The sequence below is a fragment of the Phodopus roborovskii genome, unplaced genomic scaffold, assembly GCF_943737965.1.
Source record: "Phodopus roborovskii unplaced genomic scaffold, PHOROB, whole genome shotgun sequence".
Classification (NCBI taxonomy): Eukaryota; Metazoa; Chordata; class Mammalia; order Rodentia; family Cricetidae; genus Phodopus; species Phodopus roborovskii.
This window is the reverse complement of record NW_026125295.1, coordinates 12,810,551-12,822,302: the sequence shown is the minus strand read 5'-3', so window position 1 is coordinate 12,822,302 and position 11,752 is coordinate 12,810,551.

Sequence of the window (11,752 nt, the reverse complement as noted above, 5' to 3'; positions counted from 1 at the left end):
AAACATGCCTAAAAGATGGCAAAGGGTCCCGTCTCAATTCCCTAAGAGGAAGGCATTGCTCAAGAATACAAGGGGCGGGTCATAGGTACCAGGACTCCCGCCCCCACCTGGCCATCCCCCATTCCCTCCCACAAAGCACCCCACCTAATGTGAACGTTTGTCAACCAGCTACGGGCAGATGAGGAAAGAGAGGAAGGACCAGGGGACAGAAGCGAGCCCCAGGAAACCATGTCATCCACCAAAGCCCAAGGATTGAGAAAGGCAAGGGCGCAGTGAAGACACCAGTGAGCCCAGGTTCCTGGTCCCCCGCTCCTCCTTGCCCTCCCTCTTCTAAGTGGGGCAGGGATATAGCACTCAAGAGAGGTTATAAGAGTGCTTAGCGGCTTCCCAGGACTTTTAGGAGAGCCCAGAAAACTCAGCTCTTGGTGGGTGTAGTGATCGGGAACCAGAGTCGTGATCGCCTTGAGCCAGGAGGCTCATCTACCTACACAGCAAGATCCTGTTTGGGGAATGCATGAGGAGAGGAGAAAGAAGAGAAAGAGGAGGGAAAGGAATCAGAAGGAAGGAGGGAAAAGAGAAGGAACAAAGAGCCCTGTCAGATAGTCTTGCCCGTACTTCAGAACCTACGCGGCTCCCTGTTGACCTCCTTTCATGCCCACAGACCTCATCACCTTTGCCCACTGGAGAATCACGTCTCCCGGAATTTCCACTGCTACACAATACCTTTGCTGAAGTTATATGAGTATCGTGTCACAGCCTCCATACTTAGGTTAGTGTGAGGCAAGTAGGGGACACTGGGGACCAGCAAGAGAGTGTACCGTATTTAGACTTTCTTTTTCATGACAGAATTGAACTCAGAGCCTCACCCATGCTCAGCAAGTGAAGACTTCTGGAAAGCCTGCACACTGAACGTGTTGTTTTCTCTGGCTAGCACCTTGAATGGGTGGACTATGACAAAACAGACCGGCAGTGCTTAAGGTGCTGCCATGAAAGATAAATGGCCTGAAAAAAATTCACAACATGGCTGCAGCCCGCAGCCTTTAATCCCCGCACTCAGGAGGCACAGACAGTCGGGTGTCTGTGAGTTAGAGGCCAGCATGGTCTACAGAGAGAGTTCCAGGACAATCAAGGAAAATTACATAAGCAGTGAAACCATGTCTTAAAAAACAAATCAAACCAAGCCAAACAAACCCCACTAAAAAAAACAAAAACAAAAAAACCAATACAGCTGTGGGGCTCCTAGCCCTGAGCATGTCCTGAAATGGGATCTGAACTCAGATCCCAGGAATCAGTGTACATTTATTTTCCCATTACATGAGATTAGCTTTCAGACCAAGACCTTCTGACTACAGCTGTCTCTTCAGTTAGCAACTCAATTCTTTAGCAAAGAACATTCACCAGAGGGAAAGGAGCGCCCTCTTGTGGTCTGCCTGGGTCCAGAGGAAAAAAAAAAAACCCTCAATCTCAGGAAAGGATGGACTATCCATCTCACCACCCCTAAACTTAACTCAGTCTATCTTTCCCAAGGAAGAGAAAGGAAGGGCAATGGCTCCGCAGAGACCTTTATAAGCCCACTGCCTTTGGGACATTTACGCATTTGGTCTTCATTCACTACACAAACACTTCTGTTTGCCATAAACCGGGCTTTAGGCTGTTGCTGGTCAGGCTGCCCCAAAGGAGCACCCAGCTGTCTTCTCCCCTAAGCCTGATTCCCACCCTGGAGGAGACAAAGGCTCTCTCTAGTATGTCCTCTCTAAAAGTTACATTTTATTCTTTTCGGAGCAGCTGGACAAACAAAATCAGAAGATTGGTACCCTGGGAACAAGGCTAAACAGATGTCTGGCAGGAAATGGTCAGCTGTTCTTCTGATGGGGGCTGCTGGATGAAGTAAGGCCAAGACCACAAATTGCCTGCTGAATTCAACATTAAAGGCCCCTGGAGAATGTGACAAAAAGCCCTTTCCATTCCTTCCTATGGAGTGGAGAAAGTGAATGTTTGACTAGATGGGGCTCAAAAGGAAATGAGATAAATTAGAGAGACAACTGAGGACAGGGTGTCCTTAGGACTATGAGTGCGTACTCTGTTACCGAGCCAGGTACTCCGCCATGGAGAAATAAGACAGAAAGGGAAAGAGTGTAACACCAGGCTGGCCTCAAACTCACAGAGACCCACCTGCCTCTGCCTTCCCAGTGCTGGGATTAAAGGTGTGCACCACCACTGGCCCGATCCAAATTTGTTTTTTGTTTTTTATACTATTTACACAAGATAGTAAGAAAATCATATAGCTCAGTGAACTCCCACAATTTGAAGCAACTCAAATTACCAGATCAACGGAATGTGGGGCTGAGACATGGGTCTGAGGTTAGAAGCACTGGCTGCTCTTCCAAAGGACCCAGGTTCAGTTCCCAGCACCCACATGGCAGCTCAACCATCTGTAATTCCAGTTCCAGAAGTTCTGACCTTCTCTCTTCTGAACTCAGCAGGCAACAGGCATGGTGTGGTGCACAGACACACATACAGGAAAAATACTTAAGACACATAAAGTTCTTTTTTAAAAAAGGAAAGGAAAAAAAGAAAGAAAAAGCAAAATAAAACAGAATGTACTTGGGATAGTAAGGCAGATAGACCATTGTGAATTCCAGGCCATCATGGTCTACATAGCAAGTAGCAAGTTCCAGGCCAGCCACAGTTACATAATGAAACCCTGTCTCAGGAAGAAAAAAAAAAAGTTAAAATAATAAATAAATAAAAGTTGGGCTGGAAAGCCAGGCAGGTGTTGGTGTTGGTGGTGCACACCTTTAGTCCCAGGAGGCAGAGGCAGGCAGTTCTCTGTGAGTTGTGAGTTCGAGGCCAGCCTGGTCTACAGAGTAAGTGCCAGGTCCAAAACAATACAAGGAAACCCTTGTTGGACTGGACATAGCTCAGACAATACTGCAAAAATCACACATACTATATTCAGGAGGTAGAGGAGGAAGATCATAAGTTCAATGTCACCCTTAAATAGGTAAGGAGTTCAAGGCCTGAGCTAGATATCTCCAAAAAAGAAAGGAAAAAGGGAGGGGCAGGTAAAGATCTCTCCATCAAGTCTGACAGCTTGAGTCTGACCCTCAGGACACTCATGACGGAAGGAGGCAGCTTCTGGTTCTATATGCACACTATTCATGCAAACAGAACGAATGAATAAATTAATAAATGAATGTAAAAGGAAGGAGGGAAGGAAGGAAGGTAGGAAGGAAGGAAGGAGGGAGACAGGAAAAGAAAAAGGGAAGGGGGAGGGAGCAGGCAGGCAGGTAAACCAAGGGAATCTATCCTCAAAGGCTGTACTCACTTCCTCTTGTCCCTGAGGCCTCAGGCTCAGGATGACCCAATTGGGCCAGCCTTCTAGCTCCTCAGACTTCTCCTTTCCCCAAGCCCACAGTGAATCTGATCCTGTTATCTCCATCTCCACACCCTTTGCTGACAAGTCCTAGCTAAACCCCTTATTGAGACCTAAACCATTCAAGAATTGTCTTTCTCAACCTGCAATGGCACACTTTTAAACCCAGCACTCAGGAGGCAGAGGCAGGTGGATCTCTATGAGTTCAAGGCCAGCCTGGTCTACAGAGCAAGCTCCAGGACAGGCTCCAAAGCCACAGAGAAACCCTGAAAAACAAACAAACTAAAAGAATTGTCTTCCTCCAACCTGGGTCCCTCACAGCCACTCCCAGTTACAACTCTGGCTCTCAGCCAGAGCCACATTTGTCCCCACCTGCAGCAGGCAGTCTAGGGAGCTCTTCTGCTTCGAGAGCTCTCCTACTCCCAAATGACCATTTTCTAGGAACTCACACCTTCCAGCTTCAGCTTCTCAGTCCCCTCTAGGAAGTCATCCTCCCCTCCCTATGGTCCTCTCCGTTTGCCCTTCTTCTTGGTCCTAACATCTTTCCACAAAAGACAACCATTACCGTGGTGATAATTTCATTACTCTAAGGATCCTTCTGGGCAAGATGAGAAAAGCCTTTAATCCCAGCACTCAGGAGGCAGAGGCAGGCAGATCTCTGAATTTGAGGCCAGCCTAGTCTACTACCTGGCAGGCTCCAGCCAAGCCAGAACTAGAGTGGGAAGATTAACTGCAGTGGCCTCCTTTGACTGAGACCACTTAATTGTACATATCTCTTGCCTTCTATTTAAGTTTTTCTAGACTGTACTTAATTTTATGTTATGTGTCTGTGTGTTTGCCTAAGGTACATGTCTTGCCTGGGTCTGAAGTTATGGACTGCCTTATCTAGAAGAGCAATCTGTGCTCTTAATCACTGAGCCCTTTCTCTACCCTCCTGCCCTTTATTTAGACCTACAGCCTAGTGGGACACGGTAACTCATACGTGGTATAATCCCAGGACTCTGAGATTGAGGCATAGGATAGCTAGAGTTTGAGGCCTGACCTACAGAGGGCAAGACTCATGGTTTCTTCGTTTCAAGCACTAAGCTTGTTCCAGCAAGCATGGGACAGGCTGGGCAGAGTTCAACAGGAGGGCATCTGCTTGGGAGTACTAAGCTCTGGGTTTACACCCCAGCACCACGGAGGGAAAACAAGTTCTAAATTCTTGTTGAATAAGTGAATTAATGAATGAATGAAACAACGGGGCTGTTAAGACAAGATTAATCTACACGACTCGGGAGAGAACAGAAAGTTTTCAGAACTAGAAGGGAGGAAATATTTAAAAAGGTGAGTAGAGTATCTGTTAGTATTCAGGCATCTGTACTGGCCTGTCCTTGGGGTTCTGACAGGGTACGCCTCAGCTACAGGCACTAAGAGCCACTGCCTGTGCACATTCACTGTGTTCCCTTTTAAAAGGGTCCTGCCTGCTTCCTATTTTTCTTTATCTCTCTTCCTCTCTGTCTCTTCCCCTCTCTTCCCTCCTCTCTCCTTTCCCTCTCTCCCTCTTTTCTTTCTTCTCTCCCTTGCTTCCCTTTCCTCTTTTTATGATCCTTTTCCCTAATTAAAAAAATAAAAAACAAAAACCTGCTCTGCTTGAACCCTGCCCCATGGCATCTTTCTTAAATTACAACAGTATCTGATTGGGGGAGGGGAGGGCCCTACAGAGGCCTCGTGAACTATGACAGCAGAGAGAGCTGAAGGGCCCTGGTTTCCGGAGAAAGAGGGGCTTCCTGGCACTGGAGGACTGTGAGCCAAAGAGAAGTTAAAGCTAAAGAGGAAGGTAGTTTACTGTAAAATAACCGGTTAGGCTGTTAGTCTATGACTGGGCATTATGAACTTGAGGCCAGAATAGTGAAATCCTATCTCAAAATAAAGCAAACAAATATGTTCTGCCTCTTTATCAATCCTCCCCTCCTGCTCATTGTTTATGATAGTGCATTACATGTTGTGTGACTAAACAATTTATATACTTTTTCATATATATTGTTCTGAATGTCTGCCTGCAGGCCAGAGGAGGGCACCAGATCTCATTATAGATGGTTATGAGCTACCATGTGGTTGCTGGGGATTGAACTCAGGACCTCTAGAAGAGCAACCAGTGCTCTTAACCTCTGAGCCATCTTTCTAGCCCCTAACCAATTTATTGAAACATTTGTGGGGGGGGGGTTGTTAGTTTGTTTGCTTTGTTTTTCAAGACAGGGTTTCTCTGTGTAGTCATGGATATCCTGGAACTGGTTCTGTAAAGCTGGCTAGCCTTAAACTCACAGAGATCCACCTGCCTCTGCCTCCAAAGTGCTGATATTTAATGCTTGCAACACCATGCCCGCCTTTTAAAAAAAAATTAACTACATTTGAAACACTTAAAAACTGCTTTTTGCTAAAAAGCATCAATCCTCTACAAGGCACCTAAAGCTGAATGAGAGCCTGGCATGTCTACTTCATGTTGTGCCTGGACAGACAAGTCACTGTCCTTCCTCTTCCTCTTGAGGCACCCTGGATTCCTGGAACGGCAGAACCTCACAGGGCAGACCCACACACAAACACAGAGAGGAAGGCGATTCTCCAGGAGGGTGGAACTGCCCTGGAGCAGAAGTAATCATCTTCCGGATTGGTCCCTCAGGGATGCCAATGGCAGATTAGCAATTTGCAGAATGCCTAACAGTTATGGGCAAGACCATATCTTGATCAGGATTGCTTACTCATGCATTCTTACCCTCCATTTAAACCTAAGGCACATATCAGTACCCCAAGACAGCCAAGGCCAGTGGGCTCCTTTGTACACATCTTCCCAGCTTGGCATATTGACTAAGTCTCTCTCTGCATTTTCCTTGTCTCTTTAATTGGCTCACTGAGACACTGGAGGCAAAGTGTGGCTAATGGCTTTGCGCTAAACACTCTAGTTACCTTTTTTGTTTTTGACACAAGATGTGAATATGTTTACTCTAGCTGGTCTTGGATTTGAGATTCCCATGCTTCCGTTTTCCAAAAGCTGGAATTACAGGCATGTATCTGGTAAATTTCATTTTATTTTAAATCTATTTATGTGCATGAAGGTTTTGCTTACATGTATATGTGCAGCACAGGCATGGCTGAGGCCCACAAAAGTCAGAAGAGGTTGTCTGATCCCCAGGAACTGGAGGTGGAGATGGTTGTGAGACCCCGTGTGTGTATGTGTGTATGCATGCGCGCGCTAGGAACCAAACCTGGATCCTCTACAGGAGCAACAAATATTCTTTTTTAAAAAATCATTTATTTAAATTTCTTTCATGTGCATTGATGTGAAAGTGTCAGATCTCCTGGAACAGGAGTTACAGACAGTTGTGAACTGCCATGTGGGTGCTGGGAATGGAACCTGAGTCCTCTGGAAGAGCAGCCTCTTAACCTCTTAACCCTCTCTCCAGCCCCCACAAGAAGCATTCTTAATCACTGAATCATCTCTCTAGGCCTTTATTTTATATTTTGAGACAAGTCACATTGTAACCAGGCTAGCTTTGAACTTACTATATAGCTTAGGGATGATCTTAAATTGCTCATCCTCCTGCCTCTATCTCACAAGTACTGGGATTACAGGCATATATACTAAAGCCATGCCTGGCTTTATGTGGTAATGGGAACCACTCAGCCTGCTGAGCTTCATCTTAAGCACACTGGTAAAATGTTTTGTTCTGAGACAGGATCTCACTATATACCTTTGGTTGTCCTGGAGCTCCCCATGTAGACCAAGGGGGCCTCAAACTCATAGAGACTTAACTACTTCTGCCTCCCGGAGTACTGGGGTTAAAGTAAAGGCATGCACTACCACTCCTGGAAATTTTTTTGATAACTATTATTTTCTGTACCTTCAGTCATTTCAAAACATATGAAAGCTTGCACTTTTTACCCAACTTGTTTTTTCTCCGTTCTTCTCTCCCTTTCTCTTTCTCAAATTTTCAAGATAAAGTCTCACTACATATCTCTGGCTGCCCTGGAACTTTCTCTACAGACCAGGCTGCCCTTGAACTCACAGAGATCCACCTGCCTCTGCCTCCTGAGTGCTGGGATTAAAGGTGTGCACTATCATGCCCAGCTCATTTGTTTTTGCTTTTTGTTTGTTTGTTTGTTTTCATGACAGAGTTTCTCTGTGTAGCCCTGGCTATCTTAGAACTCACTCTGTAGACCAAGCTGGCTCCAAACTCATAGAGATCTGTCTGCTTTTGTCTTCATTTGTTTTTTGAGACAGGGTCTTATGTAGCCCACACTAACCTAGAATTCAAAAGTGTAGCTGGGGATTTCTGAGGCCAGACAAATCCCTGCTGTTTAACTGCTAGTTAGATTACAGTTAGAAAGACCAATCTGGGGGACATCAGTGCTCAGAGGTTCAGTGCTCAGCCGAACCAGTCAGCAAGCTGAAGAAGAGGAGAGGGGAGAGCTGCTTCCTACCTGTGCACCAGGAGGGGCAGGAAGTTTAGAAAGAGTTTTTATTTCCACTAAATCAAGGAGAGTTGTGGATGCCAGTGATCTGTTCTAGAGCAGATTCCTGTTGGTGAGAGGAATGTCCTAAAAGTTCTATGAACTGGTCTGTTGGTGGTGGCACACATCTTTACTTCCAGTCCTTGGGAGACAGAGAGGTCAGCCAGAGCTGTTATACAGAGAAACCCTGTCTCAAAAATAAGATAAATAAAATAAAAATTAAAAAACAAAACAGTTCTGTGAACTAAGGGAGCAGACCAGAAGAACTGAGAACAGCTCTGGTAATGAAAGAACATGGGCCTTCTGCTAGAAAATGTTGGCATCCCAAAGCAGGCACTTAACAATGAGGATATAAACTAGTTTCCAGAAGGCCACACCCACGTAAAACATTCTACAAAGCTAATTGACTTCAACCACGGTAGAACTAGAATGTGGAAAGTCTGAAGCCACATTATCTCATTATCTTGGGCTATCTTTAACCCTCTAAATAGGTATTTATTGCCCATCTCTGTATTTGACCTAACATAGGCAACATAGGCACAACTATCAGGTAAAACCCATTTTAGAATGTACACACAGACACCTTATTTCCGTTAATCCTAAGGATGAGAATGTCATTATATAAGCGGCTGGAGACGTAGCTCAGTGGTTAAGAGGGCACTGGAAGCCTACACAGAGATTTTCTGATTTTGCAGTTGCCACCAATATTTCATTTTGTTTTAAGACAAGGTATCTCTGTGAAACCCTGGTTTGCCTGGAAATTCACTACGCAGACCAGGCTGGCCTAGAACTCACAGAGATCTGCTGATCCCTGCTGGGACTAAAGGTGTGTGCCACCAAACTGGACCCACTAGTGTGCTTTTATTTGTATTTATTTATTTGGTTTTTTTTTTTTTCAAAACAGAGTTTATTTGTGTTGCCCTAGCTGTCCTGGAACTCACTCTGTAGACCAGGCTGGCCTCAAACTCAAAGAGATTCACCTGCCTCCGCCTCCCAAGTGCCAGGATTAAATGCTTGTCCCACTAGGTCCAGCCACTAGTGTATTTTAAAAGTATCTTCATTTATGTTTTTCTTAGGCTACTAATGAAAGTGTTGGGTATCTGGGGTGACCTGAATCTGTGTTCCTGGGCCACACAGTCACCCATCCTTGACTCCAGAATGAATTCTTATTCCCTCTGAGGTGAGAGCAATATCTTTGTCTCCACAAGGTGAATAAGCTGTTCTCCAGATACCATCTACAAAAACTTATTAGTCAAAACAACCAATACAAATACAATTTATATAATGTAATTGAATCCTGGGATCTCACTGGCCACAGTGACTTGTGTTTGTAATCCCAGGAGGTAGAGGCAGGAGAGTTCCTGTAAATTTGAAGGCAGCCTGAGCTATGTAGCAAGTTCCAGGGAAGTTAGGGCAAAATAGCAAGAACCTGTCTCAAAAAAAAAGTAATTTAAAGTCTCCGAAGCTAAGAGCACTGACTGCTTTTCCATAAGACCTGGGTTTGATTCCCAGCACCCACATAGCAACTCATAACTTTCTGTAACTCCAAGATCTGACACCCTCACACCGACATACATGCAGGCAAAACACTAATGCATGTTTAAAAAAAAAAAAAAAAAAAAAAAAAAAAGCAAAATAAAATCAGATCAGTAGGCTCCAAACTTGGCTGTGTTTCAAATAATGGAGAGGATTTCTAATTAAGCAAATTCCAGGCAGAACCCCATACCAGCCCAGGGGATCAGAATGTCTAATGAGAAAAGGCTTGCTTGCTTTCCTTCTGAGGCAGGGTCTCTGGACTTACTGTATAGCTCGGGTTATCTGCAAGCACACCATTCTCCAGTCTCCATCTCTGATGAGTGAGGACTGCAGGTATACACCAACATGACTAATTCAAGCAGTAAAAAATTTTTTAAAGCTGGTTGTGGTGGCCCATTCCTTTAGTCCAAGCACCATGGAGGCAAAGGCAGGTGGATTTCTGTGAGTTTAAGGCAAGCCTGATTTACATAATGAGTTCTAAACTAGCCAGGACTACATATCAAGACCTGTAAAAACACAAAAATAAGCCAGGTGTTGGTGGCACACATCTTTAATCCTAGCACTTGGGGGGCAGAGGCAGGTGGATCTCAGTGAGTTCGAGGCCAGCCTGGTTTACCAACTGAGTTCCAGGACAGCCAGGAAAAACTCTGTCTCAAAAAATAAATAAATACATACATACATAATAAAAGGGGCGCTGGAGAGATGGCTCAGTGGTAAAGAGCACTGACTGCTCAGGTTCAATTCCCAGCACCCACATGGCAGCTCACAACTGTTGTAGCTCCAGCAAAACACCAATGCACATAAAATAGAAATAAATAAATTTTAAAAATTAAAAAAAAAAAACAAAAACATACTACCACATTGGGCTTCCTTTTATTTCTGTAACTCCAGGAAAGATTTTTTTTCTGTATTTTTAATTTCTTTTTCTATTACTTTATTGTACATTAAGTTTAATTTCAAATTTCATTCATGTGTGTCTGGGTGTGCCATGGTGTGTGTGTGTGTGTGTTTTGGCTGGTGAGCTCACCAAGATGGAAGAAAGCACATGACATACTTTTCAAGGTCCTTTTTGTTCTCTGTGTTTCCTAGCCTCCAAAGGGCCAGAACTTAAAACCAATGTTCATGTGAAGAATTGTGAGGAGGCTCTTCTGATTGAGACAGCACACTCTTACATAAAAAGAAAAACACTATACACAGTTAGCTTCCTGTCTTGGGTGAGGGGAAAAGAAAAATAGAAAATAAAAGAAATGTGGATTTACAGACCAAGGGAAAGAAGGAAAATAAACAAAACAAAAAACAAACAAACAAAAAAAAAACAGACCAGGTGATAGTGGCACACACTTGGGAGGCAGAGACAGGTGGATCACTGTGAGTTCAAAGCCAGCCAGGTCTACAGAGAGAGAGAGAGTTCCAGGACAGGTTCTAAAGGTACAAAGAAACCCTGTCTTGAAGAAAAAAACAAAAACCCACAAAAACAAGACAAATTTTCATTTGAGCTGGAATGGGAATGTAGAGCTTAGCATGTAACCTTGGATTGAAAGACACTTATCTGCTGATGTTAACCCATCTCGAAGATACATGGTGTGAGAAAAGCAAGGTAGCTAGCTGAAGATTGTGTCTACAGCACATTACTTCGTGTCATCCAGGCTATTTTGGATATAGTGGCATAGAGTATAGTCCCAGCACTTGGGAGATGGAAGCAGTAAAACCAGGAGTTGAAAGCTATTATAGGCTTTGAAGACAGCCTGCGGCGCATGAGATCCTGTTTCAAAGAACTGGCCAGCACAGCTGGAGAGATGGCTCGGTGGTTCAGAGCAAGCACTGTTCCTGCACTGGACCCAAGTTGGATTCCTAGCACCAATATCACGTGAATTACCTGTAACTCCAGCTCTGGAGGATGTGACACGTATCTGATCTTACCAGGCATTTATATACACAGGCACATAAGTATACATACATAAATAATAATAAAAACATTTTAAATAAACTTACCTGTACAAAAAGTAAAAAGAAAAAAGTGACAACCACCAACAACAAACAACAATCGTGAAGAATGTTAAAATAGCAAAGGGTGTTTACTCAGTCAGGAGCAGAATGTTTTTGGCCTTGAATTAGCATGCCTCTCGTCCCTAATTTAGACAATCTACCTTATAAAATCCCTCACAACTTTATTTACAAGAGAAAATCTTTCAAGATAAGAGAAGTAAGCAAGCCATCTCATACAATGTTACTTACTTAAATTCTGTTTATACATTGCAATGGCAGAGGTGATAGAGAAAGCCTTCAATTCCAGCACCAGGAAGAGGAGGGTGGATATTTGAGTTTGAGGCCAGCCTGGTCTACAGAGCTAGT